Raw genomic sequence first — 21,104 nt, forward strand, 5'->3', positions numbered from 1 at the left:
ATATAAAGGTAAAGAGATATACCAACAGGATAAAATTAAAAAGGCATTCTCAGAATTTTATACTGCACTATATGCAAAAGACTTTGTTGATAGGTATTTATGCACCTAATCAGCAACAAGAAAAGTTTTACAAAATGTTACATGAGAGGTTGACCCTCTGGGATTATAGTTCGTTTATTTTATTAGGAGACTGGAATGGAGTAATTGATACAAGAAGGATAAGAGAACCTCCTCCAAGAAGATACCTATACATGCAAAATTACCAAAATCCTTTTTTGAAATGATGGAAGACTTTGAGTTTAGAGATATATGGAGGTTACGGAATCCAGATGAGAGAGATTTTACTTTTTTTTCTGATAGGCATCAATCTTTTTCACGCATTGATTTTATTTTAATTTCTAATGACTTGCTTTCTAGGGTGAAGAAAACGAAGATATTTCCGAGGTGTTTAACTGACCATAGCCCAGTATGGATGGAATTATTACAAGGGAAAAAAGGTGGTAGAACATGGAGGTTGAATGAAAATCTGTTTAGATATGAGGATAATGTAACTTATTGTAAGAAACAGTTAAAAGAATTTTTTGATTTTAATATGTACAAAGGGACACCTATAGGAACTGTGTGGGAAGCGAGCAAAGCGTTTATTAGAGGATATTGATTTACTTGGACAACAGGCAAAGGATTTTCTTTCTACAGTTTTGAAAGTCGAAATAGAAGTGATAGAAAACTTCAAGAGACTCAAGAAGGCGTGGTGATCCAAGAGCCTTTATTGCTGCCAGTATTAGAGGAACCACAAGAGCAAAGGGTGACAAGAGGAGCCCTTAAGCGTAAAGAAGAGCAACAGTCTCAAAGTAAAAGTCAGGATCCCATTATGGAAGCTGTGGGAGGAGCTAGACGGAAGATACCGGAGGAGGAGCTTCCGTTGTCTGCTTCAAAGCTTCAGGAGGCCAGTAATGGCAAATAGAATCTTGTCATGGAATGTTAATGGCTTGAATTCAGCTCAGAAAAGAAGGAAAATATTTCACTACTTGAAACAATTTAAAAATGATGTGATTTGTTTGCAAGAGACACATATAAAATTATCAGACCAAAAATATTTAATTAATTCAAAATTGGGTAACCATTTTGTTGCATCAGCTTTGGAAAAGAAGCATGGAATTGTTGTATATATCAGGAAGGATATACCAGCTAAGCTAATTGAGGCAGATATTCAAGGAAGATTTATTGCTATTGAACTGGTGATAGATGCAAAAAAGACTTTGTTGATAGGTATTTATGCACCTAATCAGCAACAAGAAAAGTTTTACAAAATGTTACATGAGAGGTTGACCCTCTGGGATTATAGTTCGTTTATTTTATTAGGAGACTGGAATGGAGTAATTGATACAAGAAGGGATAAGAGAACCTCCTCCAAGAAGATACCTATACATGCAAAATTACCAAAATCCTTTTTTGAAATGATGGAAGACTTTGAGTTTAGAGATATATGGAGGTTACGGAATCCAGATGAGAGAGATTTTACTTTTTTTTCTGATAGGCATCAATCTTTTTCACGCATTGATTTTATTTTAATTTCTAATGACTTGCTTTCTAGGGTGAAGAAAACGAAGATATTTCCGAGGTGTTTAACTGACCATAGCCCAGTATGGATGGAATTATTACAAGGGAAAAAAGGTGGTAGAACATGGAGGTTGAATGAAAATCTGTTTAGATATGAGGATAATGTAACTTATTGTAAGAAACAGTTAAAAGAATTTTTTGATTTTAATATGTACAAAGGGACACCTATAGGAACTGTGTGGGAAGCGAGCAAAGCGTTTATTAGAGGGATATTGATTTACTTGGACAACAGGCAAAGGAATAATAAACAAAGGCAGCGTAGATATTTGGAAGAAGAAATTCAAAGGAAGCAACAGTTATTAATTCAAAACCCACAAGATCATAAACTTAAAGAGGCTATAAAAATATTACAGAGTCAATTTAATATGTTAATGGCAGACCAGGTGGCAACGAATATACAATATGCTAAACATAATACCTTTTGTAATGCAAATAAACCTGGGAGATGGTTGGCATATAATTTAAGGAAGAAACAGAAAGCACGTGTCATACAAAAAATAGAATATAAAGGTAAAGAGATATACCAACAGGATAAAATTAAAAGGCATTCTCAGAATTTTATACTGCACTATATGCAAAAGACAAAATATTGATAGGGACATTTATGATTATTTGAAAGATTATAAGGTTAATATTCTAACATTAGAACAGAGGAGGAGCTGAATCGGCCGATAGCTACTGGAGAAATAGTGGAGGCAATTAAACAATTAAAATGGGAAAACCCTGGTACAGATGGTCTTACAGCAACTTATTATAAAAACACAGGATGAAATATTAGGCCCACTTAAAGAATTATTTAATCAGATACAATTAGGAGTGGGAATACCCCGTCATGGAAAACATCTTTTATTTCACTGATACCAAAGAGGAGCAAGACTGCTCTAAACCTGGTAACTATAGGCCGATTTCACTTTTAAATAATGATTATAAGATTTTGTAAAAATAATAGCAAATAGATTAATGTTAGTTTTACAACAAAGAATTCATACTGATCAATCTGGTTTTATAAAAGGGAGGCAGATGAGGAATAATGTTAGACAGATTATTAATATATTGGAATATTTGGAAAAGAAGAATACTTCAGCGGCACTTATTTTTTTGGATGCAGAGAAAGCCTTTGATCGATTGCATTGGGATTTTTTATTTAAATTAATAGAGAAAATGCAATTTGGAGACTGTTTTATTAGAATAATTAAAGCGATTTATGGAGAGCAAACAGCACAGATTATAGTAAATGGTAGTTTGACAGAAGTTATTAAGATTGCGAAAGGAACAAGACAGGGATGTCCCTTATCACCATTATTGTTTGTTTTGACTCTGGAACCATTATTAGATAAAATACGAGAATTAATGAAAATAGAGGGAATTAAGATTAGACAAAATGAGTACAAAGTTAGAGCTGATGTAGTGGTTACGTTAACGAATCCTATAAATTCAAGTAGATTTTTGTTGGAAGTAATTGATAAATATGGAAAGGTATCAGGATTTAAAATAAATCAGAATAAAACAAAAGTGATAATTAAAAATATGTCTATACAACAGAAACAAAAACTAGAGGAAATGACAGGATTTGAGGTAGTAAAAAAGGTTAAATATTTAGGGGTCTATATTAGCTCATCGAACAAGAAACTTTATAAGAATAATTATGACTTGCTATGGCAAAAAGTTCAGAATGATATGAGTGGCTGGAAGAAATTGCAGTTATCCCTATTGGGAAGGATTGCGGCTATTAAAATGAATGTGTTACCTAGATTTTTGTTTCTGTTCCAGATGATACCTATAATTAAAAAGGATAAAAATTTGGAAGATTGGCAGAGTGGGATTAATAAATTTATATGGCAGGGTAAAAAGGCGAGGGTTAAAATGAAAATAATACAGGATTCACGGGAAAGAGGTGGTTTAAGAATGCCTAACTTTAAACTATATTATGAAGCAGTAACCCTTTCAGTAATAAGTGACTGGTTTAACTTAACAGAGGAAAGAATTTTGAATATAGAAGGTTATGACTTGTTATATGGATGGCATGCGATTTATTTTATGGAAAAAGTGGATAGGGCTTTTAAGAATCATGTGTTGAGAAGTGCTCTTTATGGTCTGGAAAAATATTCCTATAAATTAGATTACAAGATTCCTATATGGGCGAGCCCTAGACATGCAATAGAGAATATAAATATAGAACAGAAACAGGAAATGATTACATATAAAGAACTTTTGTATGCTGAAGGAGGTAGATTGCAATTAAAATCATTACAGGTATTAAATGAAGAAGGGAGGAATTATACTTGGTTTCAATATGGGCAAATAAGTGCTAGATGGAAAGAAGATCAAAAAATTGGTATAATGCAAAGGGAGGAAAATTTAATAAAGCAAATTAGAAATCAGACCCAGGAGCATATAAAGAGATTGTATAATGTGTTGCTTGAAATAGATTCGAAAAGGATTTGGTAAAGGATTGTATGATAAAATGGGCACAGAATATTCAGGAACCAATAATGTTGGAAACATGGGAGAAAATCTGGGTTAGAAATGTTAAGTTTACACAAGCACAGAATTTAAGGGAAAATTTTTATAAGATGTTTTATAGATGGCACTTAGATCCCAAAAAATTATCATGTATGTATCCTAATATCCAAGCGAAATGTTGGAGGTGTGATTGTGATGATGCTACATATTTTCATATTTGGTGGACTTGCAAGAAAATTAAGGTCTTTTGGATAAGAATTTGGTGGATTATTCAAAATGTACTGAAGAAGAAGATAAAGTTCCTGCCACAATTTTTCCTTTTGGGAATTATAACGGATTGTACAGGGATTGAGACTAAATTGATTTTGAACTTAATAACAGCAGCAAGACTGTTGATTGGACAATACTGGAAGAAAGAAGAGATACCTACAATAGAAGAATGGATATTGAAAGTTATTAATTTGGCTGAGATGGCTAAAATCTCAGCGTTTTTAAAAGACAATACGCAGGAAAGATATTTAATTGAATGGAAAAAATGGATTGATTATCTACAAAACAGATATCAGATTAAGAAATATCAGATTGCCTTTGAATAATTAGAAAGTTATTTTATGTAATGGGGAGGGGGTTGGGAGACGAAAAGCTTTGGATGTGGTTATTTGGATTGGAAGGGAAAATTTTATTCTATGTTTGGTTTATGTATAACTTTACCTTGTGATTGACCCGGGAAGTCCTACTCCCCTTTTATGTGCGTTATGAGATATATGTATAAAGGGAAAGGGCTCTGATTGGTCAGTCACAACTGCCATTTTGACTTTTTTGTCATCCTTTCCCCCCGCCATGAATGCCCTTGCTTCTGTTGCTGCAAAGATGGGGTATATTTCTGCCCAGCTTGGCTGGTTTCATTAAGCCATTGGGTGGTTTGTTTGGATTTTGTTTAGCATCTTGTGAAATCAGCTACTGTAGTTTCTCAACCATAATTTATGGTTTAGCATGTTTTGTGAACCCTTTTATAACCTGAATGGCTAATATATCAGATTTTATTCTCAGATTTCTCAACTCTTGATGGATCTGTAGAAGTCCGATTATCATTATATGAGGAAAACAAACTATGAAAAGTTAAATGGTCTTCTTTGAATGCAGGACCCTAAGTCGTTTCCTGATTTCTCCAGTCCTTAAGCCACCACTGGCTCCTATGCAAAAAAAAAAAGCCATGATTTTAAAAAAAGCACGTCTTATTATTGCTTTTAGGTATGCGGTGACAACATATTTATTAAGCAAGGGGAAATCCCAGCTTATAAACAAACCGGATTAAGAGTGTTATCCATTGCATCAACCCAATAAAAGTTGCTATTCTGATCAACAGTTATGTCATCACTTGTGGTTGAAAGGTCACTGAAACATGGATGGCATGCCAACACCACAGAGCACGGTTAAATACTATGAATCACTGGACCTTTGCACCCCATAGAATGTTTTTCCTCCTCCATCATCACTAGATTAGGATATGATCTCTAGATAACTTTCTGGAGTAAAAAGCTACGTGGTATAGGGAGCTGTCCTACAGTTACTTTACATCTTTGAAATAAACAAACAGGAGAGGTAAGTATGGAATTTAATGCATAAGCAACTTTTGTATTTTGAATTTCTCTTCTATAATAGGTGACTTTGTCACCAACGACATCACATGACAATGGACTTAGTAGATAAGTAGTGGCCTTGCAAGCCAATTAAATGCAATTATGCCACTAGAGGGAAATAGAGCTGTTTAGAATCTCGAGTCTTTGATTACCAAAGTTAGGAACCACATTTCTAGTCTCATCTGAACAAAAAATAAATATTCTGCAACCAAGTGATGCATTGGTCTTGTTATGAAACACAATCATATCATATAATTCTTGCATCACACAAGAGTGATTCTGGAGCAAGAAAGTTTGTTTTAGAATCATTATAATGACTCAGTGGTCTGTAATAATCTGTGACTGAAAAAACGTAGTAACTGGAAAATGAGGATTCAAGTTTAATGTGCTGATTATAGAACTGAATGAAGCAAGTTACACTTGACGAGGCCTGAGAAGTCTTAAGTCGAGATAGTCCTCGACTTACGACCACAATTCGGTTCAAAATTTCTGTTGCTAAGTGACACATTTGTTAAGTGAATTTTGCCCCATTTTACGACCTTTCTTGCTTCAGTTGTTAAGTGAATCACTGAAGTTGATAAGTTAGTAACCCCGTTGTTAAGTGAATCTGGCTTCCCCATTGACTTTGCTTGTCAGAAGATTGCAAAAGTAATCACATAATCTTAGGACACAGCGACGGTCATAAATATGAACCAGTTGCCAAGCATCTGAATTTTGATCACATGTTCATAGGGATGCTGGAAAGGCTGTAACTGTGAAAAATGGTCACAAGTCACTTTTTTCACTGCTGTTGTAACTTTGAACAGTCACTAAGTGAACTGTTGTAAGTCAAGACTACCTGTAATCATTTCAGCCATATGATTCTACTTGTTCTTAAAATGGATTAGTAAGTTGCTTTTTTCTTCTCCTTATACATTTCCTGAATAGAAATACAATATGATGGCAGGAGGGAATATAAATGACCTTTAAAATTCTGAACAAGAGGCAGTGATTCCCCTCCCTATACAGGTAATTCTCATTAACAACCACAATTGGGACCAACAACTTGGTTGTTAAGCACAGCGGCTGCTGAGTGAAACTGTGATTGTGCTTATGATTTTACTTCAGCTTTTCTTTGCTTTACAGACCTGCGAACATTTGTAAATGTAAATATGACTTTTTCATCACTGTCAGAACTGCAGATGGTTGCAAAATGAGGCAATCACTAAATGAGGATTAACTGTAGTACAGTGGTGAAATCCAATTTTTTTTATTGCTGGTTCTGTGGGTGTGGCTTGGTGGGCGTGCTGTGGCTTGGTGGGCATGGCAGGGGAAGGATACTGCAAAATCCCCATTCCCTCCCCACTCCTGGGGGAAGGATATTGCAAAATCTCCATTCCCACCCCACTCTGGGGCCAGCCAGAGGTGGTATTTGCCGGTTTTCTGAACTGCTCAAAATTTCTGCTACCGGTTTTCCAGAACCTGTCAGAACCTGCTGGATTTCACCCCTGCTGTAGTACATTTCTATTTCTCTCTGTCTGACTTTCTGATGATAAATGAGAAGATACATATAGCCAGCCCAGACCTTGACTATCTATGAATTAATGTTTTGGCCTTTATATTGAGAATTTTAAAATTGTTATTCAAAGTCCTTTAATTAAAGCTGCCAGGAATGAAGCTAGCATACCGTAACAGGCAAAGTGGTGTAATGAAGTGAAGGAAGACTTTGAATTTAATAAAACCCCAAGGCGCCTACCAGTATTGTGATTATAGAATCATTGAGTTGGAAGGCACCTAAGAGATCATTGGGCACAACTCCCCGCAAACTGTTGGATTCACAGCAAAATGGAGGAAAACTTCACGAGGTCTGAGTGTCAAGAAGTTCTTCATAATGTTTCATTTTTTTACATTCTGGAACTTTTATCCCATTAGTTACAGTCTTCCCTTCTGGAATAAATGAAAACATATCCAGAATACAATGTGACAGTCATCCAGATAGTTGAAGTTAACTATCATGTCTCTTTTCAACGTTTTCTTTTGCAAGCTAAACATATTGAGAGCTTTTAACACTATAGGACTTAATTTTCAAATCTTTCACCATCTTGGCAGCTCTTCTTTGGACTTACTAGCTGTTGAATTACTATCACTTGGCTGAGTTCTCATGTTACTCTTCGAATATTGAGCCGCAGTGGTGCAATGGCTGCCTACAATTTGGCAGTTTGAATTGCATCAGGCTCAAGGTTGACTCAGCTTTCCATCCTTCCAAGGTCGGTAAAATGAGGACCCAGATTGTTGGGGGCAATACGCTGACTCTGTAAACCACTTAGAGAGGGCTGCGAAGCACTGTAAAGCGGTATATAAGTCTAAGTGCTATTGCTAAGTGCTATAATGGGTGAGTTTATTTTATTTATTTTTAAACATACATATATGGTTGCCATCTGCCACAGAAACTTTGAGTAGCAAATCAGGATAAAAACCTAATACAATTAGCAAATCAATTTAAATAAAAAGTAAAGAAAAAAGATGTTCTAGGCTGCAGTAAAATCTCACACCCAAGATCACACACAATTATATCTTCTAGAGGAAAAATCCCATCTTTGCCATCTTCTTGAAGGCCAATAGGATCCCAGCTCTCTGGATATCTCAGAGGAGGTTTTCACACAACACACTAAATTAAATAAAACACACTAAGCAAATTTTAATATGGCTTGCTTATTTATGTATTTATATATTTATCAATCACATTTATGTGCCACCCATCTGACAAATGTGACTCTTGGTGGTATACAATAAAAACAAGCCATAAAGGAAACAAACATTATAAATTATTCCAAAATGATACCATTAATATTTTTTTAAAAAAGACTAGAATAGAGCATCCTTAATGTTACACAGGATCGCCATTTCTCTGAGACCCCCAATCCTTCTGACAGAAAGCCTCAGAAGATTGGAAGAGATAGAGAGGCAATCTCATATCAGGGAATAATGCATTATATATAAACCCACCCACAGATTATGTGATGGTCAGAATGGGTTCTGGACAAAATCAGATAAACCTGTATGGGTGTCTGGTAAAAGAATGGCCATGTACCTTTTCTTTTCTGTCACATCATTAGCCCTTCTGTAAAATGAGCCTTTTGGATATCAGGGTCAAACTTCTTTGTTGCAGGAGATGATGCTCTTCATCTTTTGCAAATGATTTCATTTTTGAGAGAAAGTTGCTGCTAGGTTTTCAAGGAAAAAACCCCAAGAAAGTCTTTTTGAAAAGCATGTTTGGGATTAGATTAGATTAGATTAGATTAGATTAGAATCGATTAGATTAGATTAGATTAGAATCGATTAGATTAGATTAGATTAGAATAGAATAGAATAGAATAGAATAGTTGAGTTGAATTGGAAGGGACCTTGGAGGTCTTCTAGTCCACCCCCCTGCTCAGGCAAGAAACCCTATACCATTTCAGATAAATGATTGTCCAATTTCTTCTTAAAAACTTACAGTGTTGGAGCATTCACAACTTCTGGAGGCAAGTTGTTCCACCGATTAATTGTCCTAACTGTCAGGAAATTTCTTCTTAGTTCTAGGTTGCTTCTCTCCTTAATTATTTCCCATCCATTGCTTCTTGTCCTGCCCTCAGGTGCTTTGGAGAATAGCTTGACTCCCTCTTCTTTGTGGCAGCCCCTGAGATATTGGAACACTGCTATCACATCTCTTCTAGTCCTTCTTTTCACTAAACTAGATATACCCAACTCCAGCAACTGTTCTTTATATGTTTTAGCCTCCAGTCCCCTAATAATCTTTGTTGCTCTTCTCTGCACTCTTGTCTCAACAACTTTTTTACATTAGAGTCAGACCAGATCAGTTTGGAAGGTCAGAGTGTAAACAGGGCCTTGAAATCCTCATTTTGGGGCAAAGAACTCCCTAGAAATCTAATGGAAAAAATTTATCCATTAGAATGTTATTGATGTAAATCTTTATTATATACAGCTTGTATATTTGTAAACACTTATAAATATTACAAATACCAGAAATCTGCTCTGACCTCACTGAAAAGAAACAAACTGCATGAAAAGTGTTCACGCCCTGAGACTTCTTATTGCTCATGAAATTAGGATATGAGGATCTTACGCCTCTGTATTTCTGTCCTGGTAGATCATTTTGTGCAGCACAGCTATACTGCATGAGTGGCAGGGAAATCTGAAGCATATATATATATGTATATATATAGCCAAGGTGGCACAGTGGTTAGAGTGCAATACTGTAGGCTACTTCAGCTGACTGCTAGCTGCAATTCAGCAGTTCAAATCTCACCAGGCTCAGGTTTGACTCAGCCTTCCATCCTTCCAAGGTGGGTAAAATGAGAACCCAGATTGTTGGGGGCAATAACATTGCCAAACAACAACATTGCCAAAAAGGCACTAAGAGTTGTTAACCTAATCTTGCGTAGTTTCTTCTCTGATAATATTGTACTACTAACTAGAGCATACAAAACATTTGCTAGACCAATTCTTGAATACAGCTCATCTGTCTGGAAACTGTATTGCATATTGGACATAAATACAATCGAGAGAGTCCGGAGATATTTTATGAGAAGTGTCCTACACTCCTCTACCCACAATAAAATACCTTATGCCACCAGACTCCAAATTTTGGGCTTAGACAACTTAGAACTACGCCGACTTCTGTCTGACCTAAGCATAGTACATAAAATTATCTACCACAATGTCCTACCTGTCAATGACTACTTCAGCTTCAACCACAACAATACACGAGCAAATAATAGATACAAACTCAAGATAAACCTCTCCAAACTTGATTGCAGAAAATATGATTTCAGTAACAGAGTGGTCAATGCCTGGAATGTACTACCTGACTCTGTAATTTCTTCCCCAAACCCCCAAAACTTTAAGCTTAGACTGTCTACTGTTGACCTCACCCCATTCCTAAGAGGTCTGTAAGGGGCATGCATAAGTGCACCTGCGTGCCTACCAACCCTGTCCTAATATTCCTTTTTACTCTTATTCTTTTCATGTATCCAAATTATGTTTATACTTTTACCTGTTATGTTATATATGATTGACAAAATAAAAAAATATGTTGACTCTGTAAACCGCTAAAAGAGGGCTGTAAAAGCACTATGAAGCGGTATATAAGTCTAATTATTAGGGGAAAGTCTATTTGTTGGATGAATCCAGAACTAAATTTTGACTTATTTAGAAACTTCAGAAGATTTCTGAATTAGGGCATCTCAAAAATAGACTGAATCTGAATTTGAACCTCCCCTCCAAAGCTTCATTCTGAAATCTAGAAAGATGCAGAGAAATAGGGCATTTCCACATATACAATATTTCACCCCTCCAAATCTTAAAAACACTTTTTTTTACTACCTTTTCATTGCCGACCCTACTGCCTTTCTTGCAATGTTGGGTTTTAACCAGGGGACATCCAACACTCTCTTTAGATTATTGATAGGGGAGCATAAAAGTCAGAATTTAACCAGCTCCTGCTTGAAAAAGTTGAATATCCAACTTTTATTTCTATAACCAATTTCTATAACCAATAAAGCCCATATTGACTTCATTCATAACAAATGAAGTCAATATAGTACAACAGAGAAGAGCAACAAAGATGATTAGGGGACTGGAGGCTAAAACATATGAAGAACGGTTGCAAGAACTCGGTATGCCTAATTTAACGAAAAGAAGGACTAGGGGAGACATGATAGCAGTGTTCCAATATCTCAGGGGTTGCCACAAAGAAGAGGGAGTCAAACTATTCTCCAAAGCACCTGAGGGTAGAACAAGAAGCAATGGGTGGAAATATCGTGATATTTCTGAATAGAAAAAGTAGAAAGAAGTTATGGATTGTATGATAAATGGGGTGTAAATTGTTTAGAAAGTTATGGTATGGGGAATATGGGGAAGAATATGAGGTAAATGTTAAAATTATATAAGGAAAGATGATGTTTATTATTAAGTATGATGGAGATACAAATATGATGGATTATAAGGTATACTGAGGAATAATTTTTGATATTACAACATAGGAAGATGGGATATTGTTTATTACAGAAGATTGGACTTTAAATTTAATGGACTTGGATGAGAAGGTAGAATTATCACCATATTTGAAAGATTATTTTTGAAAGATATATATAATGGAGATTGAAATAACAAAATACTAAATAGCTTTTAAATAAATAGAAGGTAATTGTATTAGTATTAATATTTTCCTTTTTCTTCTTTTTTTATGGAAAAGGGGAGTTGAGGTTCAAGAAGAGGGATGGGAGTTTATGTTAATTAGCATATTTTAGTTTATTATTGTTTATTATTGTTAGATACAATACCCTGTATTTGCTCTGGGAAGTTGGGGTGGGGGAGAAGGAATGGGGGAAGGAGGAAGGTGGGAGGGGAAGGGTTAGGATTGGGGGGAGGGGGGGATGTATGGGGAAAAAACTCTTGTAAAACTTTTTCAATAAAAAAAAAAGAAGCAATGGGTGGAAACTAATCAAGGAGAGATGCAACTTAGAACTAAGGAAAAATTTCCTGACAGTTAGAATAATTAATCAGTGGAACAACTTGTCTGCAGAAGTTGTAAATGCTCCAACACTGGAAATTTTTAAGAAGATGTTGGATAACCATTTGTCTGAAATGGTGTAGGGTTTCCTGCCTGGGCAGGGGATTGGACTAGAAGACCTCCAAGGTCCCTTCCAACTCTGTTGTTGTTGTTGTTGTTGTTGTTGTTGTTGTTATTATTATTATTATTATTATTATTATTATTATTATTATTATTATATGTCAATAGTGGTTTTATTGGTTATAGAAATGCCTTCAGTTGTTATTGACCATATCAAACTGTGAATGTCTCCATTCCAGAACATTTCATTGTGAGAAACCTATACCCAGGTCAGGAAGTCACAGTCCATACTAAATTCAGGTCAGCAAACTTAAATTCAAATTCAACCTATATCATAAGTATTGATAATTTTGAAGTGAGTAGTTTTAGTTTAGTTTAGTTTATTGTCATTGCACCTCGTACAATGAAATTAAATACCATCTTCAGTGTACATTATGCATAAAAGAATAGAATAGAATTTTTTATTGGCCAAGTGTGACTGGACATAGAAGGAATTTGTCTTGGTGCATATGCTCTCAGTGTACATAAAAGAAAAGATACGTTCATCAAGAATAATAAAGGTACAACACTTAATGATAGTCATAGGGTACAAATAAGCAATCAGGAAACAATCAATCTCAATATAAATTGTAAGGATACAAGCAACAAAGTTACAGTCATACAGTCATAAGTGGGAGGAAATGGCTGGTGGGAACGATGATGAGAAGATTAATACTAGTGCAGATATAGTAAATAGTTTGACAGTGTTGAGGGAATCATTTGTTTAGCAGAGTGATGGCATTTGGGAAAAAACTTCTTGTGTCTAGTTGTTCTGGTGTGCACTACTCTATAGTATCATTTTGAGGGTAGGAGTTGAAACAGTTTTTGTCTGTAAAAATTATTATTATAAAGAAAATTATTGTGGGCAACTATGATAATGACAGATGATTCATAGTTTCAATGAAATCTGGCACAAATAAGCTCAAATTGCCATATTTCCCATTGTGCACTTTTCAATGGAACAAAGTCTTTGAATAATGTGTTCACATTTTTCAAAGACTTTGTTCCATTGAGAAGTGCATAACGCTAAGAAAAGTAGAAGGATAAAGAACAACTGGCAGCAAAGTGGATAGATTCAGTTAAAGCAATGCTGGATGCACTCCTGGAAGATCTGAAATAAGACAGGTGGAGAATTGTGGAGAATAACAGAACAACAGAGTTGAAAGGGACCTTGGAGGTCTACTAGTCCTCTCCAATAAGGAGAAAGTCTACCTATATGATTGTTAAGAGAGAGTTATTATTTCATGGCAACTAATAATGTAGGTAATCCTCAATTTACAATAATTAGAATAGAATAGAATTTTTTATTGACCAAGTGTGATTGGACACACAAGGAATTTGTCTTGTTGCCTATGCTCTCAGTGTACATAAAAGAAAAGATACATTCATCAAGGTACAACATTTACAACACAATTGATGGTCAATGTATCAATATAAATCATAAGGACTGCCAGCAACAAAGTTACAGTCATACAGTCATAAGTGGAAAGAGATTGGTGATGGGAACTATGAGAAGATTAATAGTAGCGCAGATTTAGTAAATAGTAAATAGTTAAACAGTTTGACAGTGTTGAGGGAATTATTTGTTTGCAACATCCCCATAGTCACATGATCAAAATTTTAATGCTTATTAACTGACTCATATTTGTGCCAGTTGCCGTGTCCTGGGGTCATGTGATCAGTTTTGTGACCTTCTGATTCACTTAACAACCATGTTACTCATTTAACAACTGCAGTGATTCATTTAATAGCTGTGGCAAGAAAGGTCATAAAATGGGGCAAAATTCACTTAATACGGTAGCTGTCTTGCTTAGCAACATAATTTTTTAGCTTATTTGTGGTCAGTAAGTTGAGGACTACCATACAAATATTAATCATACGTCAGTTCCCTTAAATACTCTTTCTAGAACTCAGTTTCCAATCCCCTCATTGTCCTAATCTTTCTTTTCTAGACTTGTCCTACTTCTTAAAATTTGGCACTCTTACCTGGACACAATAACCCAAATAAAACTGGTTTGCGTCAGAATAAAGCCACACAACTGCGTTGTATGCTTTTGTTGTGCTACAACTTTTTTAAAGCTCAAAGTTTTAATGTATTGTCACTTTTTTTCTCATGGGGCATTCCACTGTAAGACATTCCACTGTTTCTGCATGCAGAAACTTCACACACATATGGATAGAACTAAACTGGACGGCATTACCATGATGAATCATAATATTTCTTCTCCTGGAAGAAAGATTGATCAACTGGGTGACAGAACTTCCACAACCCAGCAGTGAAGGAGGGATGTTTCCATATGTTTTAAGGCTGGGGACCAACAAACCTGAGACTCTAGAAAGAGTGCAGAGAAGAGCAACAAAGATGATTAGGGGACTGGTGGCTAAAACATATGAAGAACGGTTGCAGGAACTGGATATGTCTAGTTTAATAAAAAGAAGGACTAGGGGAGACAGGATAGCAGTGTTCCAATATCTCAGGGGTTGCCACAAAGAAGAGGGAGTCGGGCTGTTCTCCAAAGCACCTGAGGGTAGAACAAGAAGCAATGGGTGGAAAGTAATCAAGGAGAGAAGCAACTTAGAACTAAGGAGAAATTTCCTGACAGTTAGAACAATTAATAAGTGGAACGACTTGCCTGCAGAAGTTGTGAATGCTCCAACACTGGAAATTTTTAAGAAAATGCTGGATAACCATCTGACTGAGATGGTGTAGGGTTTCCTGCCTGGGCAGGGGGTTGGACTAGAAGGCCTCCAAGGTCCCTTCCAACTCTGTTGTTATATTATATTAAACAATGCACTTTCTTCATTCAGCTCCTGCTTGCCATTCTTTAGGTTCCCTTCCACCGGTAACTCAGTGACTTAGTGGTGCTGCTGAAGATCCAGCATTAGTTTGAAATTGTTACGTTGGAACAAGTTAGAATCCTTGGGACCAAGGAAGGCTCCAGTTTCTCACTGAAAATGATACTTGTGAATCTAGGGCATCAATAGCAACGGAGAAGAGGCAGAGAAAGAGAGGGTGAATGTGCCGGGAGGCACGCACACTTGGTTTTACTTGTATAAAAGCATCAAGGCCAGGTGCAGTGCTCAGAGAAGGAAAAGCAGGGGATAAGCACATGCCATCATCGGTTTCACCCCCTGGCAGCTGATTTGGCCAGCACACAGAAGCCTCAGATGACTTTGCCTTTGCTTGCCAGCAAAGCCATTTCAAGAATGAGATGTGTGTCGTTTAACACCGGTGCACACTACTAACTGCACGTACATGCCTCCAACTCAAGACAGTTTTGGCTGCAGTTTGCATCATGGCTTTTCCAACCACGTCGTTTCCTCTGCTTCTTATCTGACGGGCAGCAATATGCAGCTTGCCTCCCGCCTCGTGCTATGTCACCCCCAAATTTCTCAGGATGCACTGAAGGGAGACAGCTGTCCGTCTGGAGAGAGAGATGCTCAGGGCATCACGACGCTGAAATCTCTGCCAAGTCCATGCTTTCCTCCTGCTTGCCTTTGTCTGATCCTGAAAGGGAGGAGAAGGAGACAAGTTTTTCATCCTAAAAGGAAGCACTTTCTCTGGGAAGCAGCTGGCCTGGCCTTGGCCAGGTGTGTCACATGTCTTGGAACAACCTCACACTTGGCACTCAAAGAACCCACATAGGGCTGGTGGAAACCTGAACAGTCCATTTAGTCATTAAATTCTGACAGCAGTTCTGGCCTGAACACATTCATTGTCTCTTTTTCTATGCTTTTGCTGTTGTAAGGGCAAATGAAATAATGCATTTGCTGGCAGCTGTGACATGGTGACTTTGGAAAGGCTACAGTTCCTACAAAAGAATCCAAAATCTGGGGCAGATATGTTGAATCTATAATTTTTGCTCCAAAGAGCTGTGGCGCACACAGAACAATCACATTAAGATAGTTGATAGCCGTAAATCACAAGCTGGTAAAGGACAACGTGGAGATCAAGGATGAAGTAGAGATCTCGGTGGTAGATTTTGGTTGTAAAAGTTGGGGGTTCATAGCCTTATGATTTAAAATGGACTTGAGACCACCATCCTTCTACACAAAATCTGTTTGTTATGTAAATCAGCCTCCCTCCCTTCACTAGCTTTTTCTTTGGTAGACCTGGAGTTCCCACAATTTCCTTTCCCTAGTTGGGATTAATTGTATTCATTAGCCTTGCCTTAATAATTTAGAAAGATTTGGGAAGTCATTTTATTACTGCTAATGTTAACTCAGAAATCTTTGGTGATTTGATGTGTGATCTTTGGTTAATTTGATGTGTAGATCATATTAACCTCTGTTTATTTCTCGGATGGCTTTCCTAAGAAATGCATCATCAGCACCCTTTAAACTCCTACACTCTCAGATGATAGCCATTATGCCTATTGTGCAAACAGCACTGGGGTAGCACTTATGAGTGTTCCTGCACAACCGGCCTGCAGTTTCTCTGAATGAATGAAGTGCTTGAATTAATAACATTCCTTTTCAAGTTATATGACAGGATTAGCAGGAGGTGGAATAGTCAGAAAGGATTATTTAAGCCATCTGAAATACCAGCAAATGAGGCTGAGCGTTTTTCAGCCTTGGCAACTTTAAGATATGTGGACTTCATCTCTCATGGTGGCATGCCAGCTGGGGAATTCTGGGAGATGAAGTCCACACATCTTAAAGTTTCCAAGTTTTTAAAACACAGGTTTAGGACTAACAGACGGGGCTAATTTACAGCCCACTTTTAGGGACAGATTCCCCACCCTCCCAAAAAAATCCTGTCAGTATAAAAACTGTGTTGATATTCTCCAAATATGCGTTTGGGAATCTCCAGAGTGATTCTTCTGTACCTTTGACTGTTTAAAAAGCTTATCAGTTACAGCAGTGTCAGGTGCTTTGAAAAGAATAGAGGTTTAATTCCGGTCACTTTTTAAGTTGTCTGTGTGATCATTCAAGACTGCCGGGTTAGAGAAACATCAGTTGCTATTCTTCAAAGATCTGTGTACTAACATAATGGCATCAAGGTTTGGGCAAGTTTTTGAAAAAGATAGTTTAGGTAATATCCACAAATCTCTAACATGCCCTTTTGAGAGGAAAGCCAGAATATTAGTCAGAATTTCTTCTGGTGCACATATATTCGATCATGAGTTTACTAGAATTGAAAAATACCACTTTTTAATTAGTTTATTAGCCACTGAAACGCCTATTCATCCTTAATGGAGATTAAATGGTGCTAGCTTCTAGTTTGTTTCTATCCCAGTTCAGAGTGTTTTTTATTTACAATTTGGGATTAGAAGGTCTAATGGGCAGAATGTCTGCTACAGTATGTTGCCTTCTAAATCAGGGGTCTCCAACCTTGGCAACTTTAAGCCTGGCAGACTTCAACTCCCAGAAACCCCCAGCCAGCTTTGCTTTGCTGGCTGGGGAATTCTGGGAGTTGAAGTCCGCCAGGCTTAAAGTTGCCAAGGTTGGAGACCCCTGTTCTAAATCAAGAATGGACAACTCTCTTTTGTGATATTCCATGCATACTGTGAATTCCATACTGTCTCCCAAATCCTTTCATGTCATGTTCCCCAAATTTAATGGCAAAAATGCCATTTGGGGTGATGACAAGTTTTGAGATCGCCCTCCCCCCCCCACAAAGTAAAATGCAAAGCAGATGTGCTTAGCCTCCATGAAGTTCAGTGTGCCTTAAGCCCCTTAACCAACCCATGGAAAATAGTCTGAAACTTTCTTCCATGCCCACTCTGCCAATGTCATGGTATTGGCAACCTCACAAAGGCCCTTGTGTTAGTGGACACAGCTATTTAGAAACATGGCCTAAAAGATCTGAGGATGGGCTCCAAAAGTGTATTGGATAAACCAATTCTGTAAAAGTTTAAAAGATTGATTGTGGCTGACCTTGAATGCATTATATTTTTCATTTTGTTTGTTATTTGATTTATTTGATTTTAACTCAAAAGTATGTTCCCAGAGGCACAGTAAAGAATTGGACAGCCATATGCATAGATTAAACAAACAAACAAACAAACAAGCAAACAAGCAAACACAAACAATGTGGGTGGAAAGTTTTAGTCAGGTACTTGTCACATCTTAGTGACCATAAAGGATTCCAGGCACTTAATGGCATAGAGCTGTAATATTTAGATCAAGCAAGTGTCTTAAGTTTCTTAGACTTTCTGACCCACATCAAAAATAAAATGATGATGATGATTGAATTCTTTTCTTTAATCACTTCCTGGGCAAATCCATTGTTTCCTGAGGTTAAAGCACCTCTTCCTGCCTGCTGTCTGTTGATTGGAAAGGGAACTGAACCTAGCTTTAATATTGATGATGTCACAGGATTCTCCATTATATTTGAAGACAAAGGATGACTTCTATCAGGGTAATAGGCATAGTCTATTGCTGCTTCTCTGGCTCCTTGCTGCTTCTCCTGCTATCTGTCAACTATATAGCTTATATTTTGAAATGGATACAGTTTAAATGGGCAGCAAGTCCATTTTATTTTACTATCCTGTGTCTCCTGTGTCGACACACACACACCTGCAGGTTTTCCTATTCCTCATCTCAGAAATCATACTTGAAAATTGCTTTGTGCGCTGCTTCTCTTTTCTTCCACCAATTTGCTTTTCAGTACAGGACCAAGGAAATTTACTGTCTCGGAGACTGTGGTGTGATGCAAACATTGTTTTCTATATATGTTCTCACTGTCTCTGTGTACAAATATACAAAAATAAATACAGTGAAGGAAGAAAGTCACAGGCTCATCTGTTCAGATGCTCAAAGATGATTGGTCAGAAAGAGCAGAGAGAGATGTCCAATGCCAGCTAACCTTTATGGACTGTTGCTGCATCACCTGCCCTCCAAATAGCTTCCAGCTTCCCATGCCAAGACTAGCAGATCCTTGATAAACAGTTTAAAAATAACCACCCCAAGCAAAGACGTCACCCATCTCCCTCCTTGGGCATCCTATTTTTGCAGCTAGTGGTTGTGTTTGTATTCCAGGGCCTTTGCCAGCTTTCTAAACAGTCCTATCACTCATGTGATTCTCCTTCCCATTGTAGATGAGAGTGAGCAGAGAGGAAAGCAATCTCCAGCAGAAGAAAGAAACCCCTAGTTTTTTTTCTTTTTGGCTGCTGTTGAGCAGAGCAAGATTGAAATATTGCAGGAATAGGTCCAGGAAATATGCGAAGCTGGACAGGTCAGTGGGTAGGCCTAGTCCAGGGGTCTGCAAACTTGGCTCTTTTAAGACTTGTGGACTTCAACTCCCAGAGTTCCTCAGCTGAGGAACTCTGGGAGTTGAAGTCCACAAGTCTTAAAAGAGATAAATTTGCAGACCCCTGGACTAGCCTAGTGAAAAGAAGGGTCAGCGGAGACATGATAGCAGTGTTCCAATATTTGAGGGGATGCCACAAAGAAGAGGGTGGTCAACCTATTCTCCAAAGCACCAGAAGGCAAGGCAAGAAGCAATGGATGGAAACTAATCAAGGAGAGATGCTACTTAGAACTAAGGAGAAATTTCCTGACTGTGGGAACAAGCCTCCGGTTCCGGTGAGCACGAGAGCAGCTGATAAAGAGGGAAGCTCCTCTGAGACCTATTGTCAAATGACATCTTTTGCTTAAATATCCCTCGCTACCAGGATAAACAGGTATCCCCAATTAAACGAGGTCCTGAGGATCCCTACGATATATTTCAAGAGTGATAATTTTAGCTTACCGCTCCTCCAAAACCACCGGCAACTACCACTCAACTGCCGTTACCACTTCCATCTTGTAACGGCTGCTCTCAGAAATCTAACCTAAATCTGAGTGATCAAATAACTGCTTAAATAATTGACCGAGTGGATTCAGGAGACCTGATCTGTGCGGCTGCCACTGCCGCCGCCCGCCGCTGACCCACGCCGCATCCGCATTCTGACAGCCGTCAGACCACCCCTGGCCCCACTGATTCTTCTCTGGTGGCCCAGTGGACTCAGGAGATCCGGATTAGTGAGGCTGCTGCTGCCGCCCCATCCTCACTGCTGCCGGGATACGGACGACCGTTGGTCAACCGCCGGCCCGCTGATTCTTCTCTGGTGGCCCAGTGGACTCAGGAGATCCGGATTAGTGAGGCTGCTGCTGCAGCCGCCCCTCCGCTGCCGGTGGGCACTCGACCGCCAAACAGCTGATTCAAACAACCGCCGCCGCCCACCGCTGACCCACGCCGCATCCGCATTCTGACAGCCGTCGGACCACCGCCTGGCCCGCTGATTCTTCTCTGGTGGCCCAGTGGACTCAGGAGATCCGGATTAGTGAGGCTGCTGCTGCAGCCGCCCCTCCGCTGCCGGTGGGCACTTGACCGCCAAACAGCTGATTCAAACAACCGCCGCCGCCCACCGCTGACCCACGCCGCATCCGCATTCTGACAGCCGTCGGACCACCGCCTGGCCCCGCTGATTCTTCTCTGGTGGCCCGGTGAACTCAGAAGATCTGGATTTGAGGGGCTGCTGCTGCAGCCGCCCCCTCCGCTGCCGGTGGGCACACGACCGCCAAACAGCTGATTCAAACAGCCGCTGCCGCCGCCCGCCGCTGACCCACGCCGCATCCGCATTCTGACAGCCGTCAGACCACCCCCTGGCCCCACTGATTCTTCTCTGGTGGCCCAGTGGACTCAGGAGATCCGGATTAGTGAGGCTGCTGCTGCCGCCGCCCCCTCAGCTGCCGGTGTACACACGACCGGCAAACAGCTATTCAAGCAGCGATTCTAACAG

This window comes from Ahaetulla prasina, chromosome 1 (genome assembly GCF_028640845.1).
Source record: "Ahaetulla prasina isolate Xishuangbanna chromosome 1, ASM2864084v1, whole genome shotgun sequence".
Taxonomy (NCBI): Eukaryota; Metazoa; Chordata; class Lepidosauria; order Squamata; family Colubridae; genus Ahaetulla; species Ahaetulla prasina.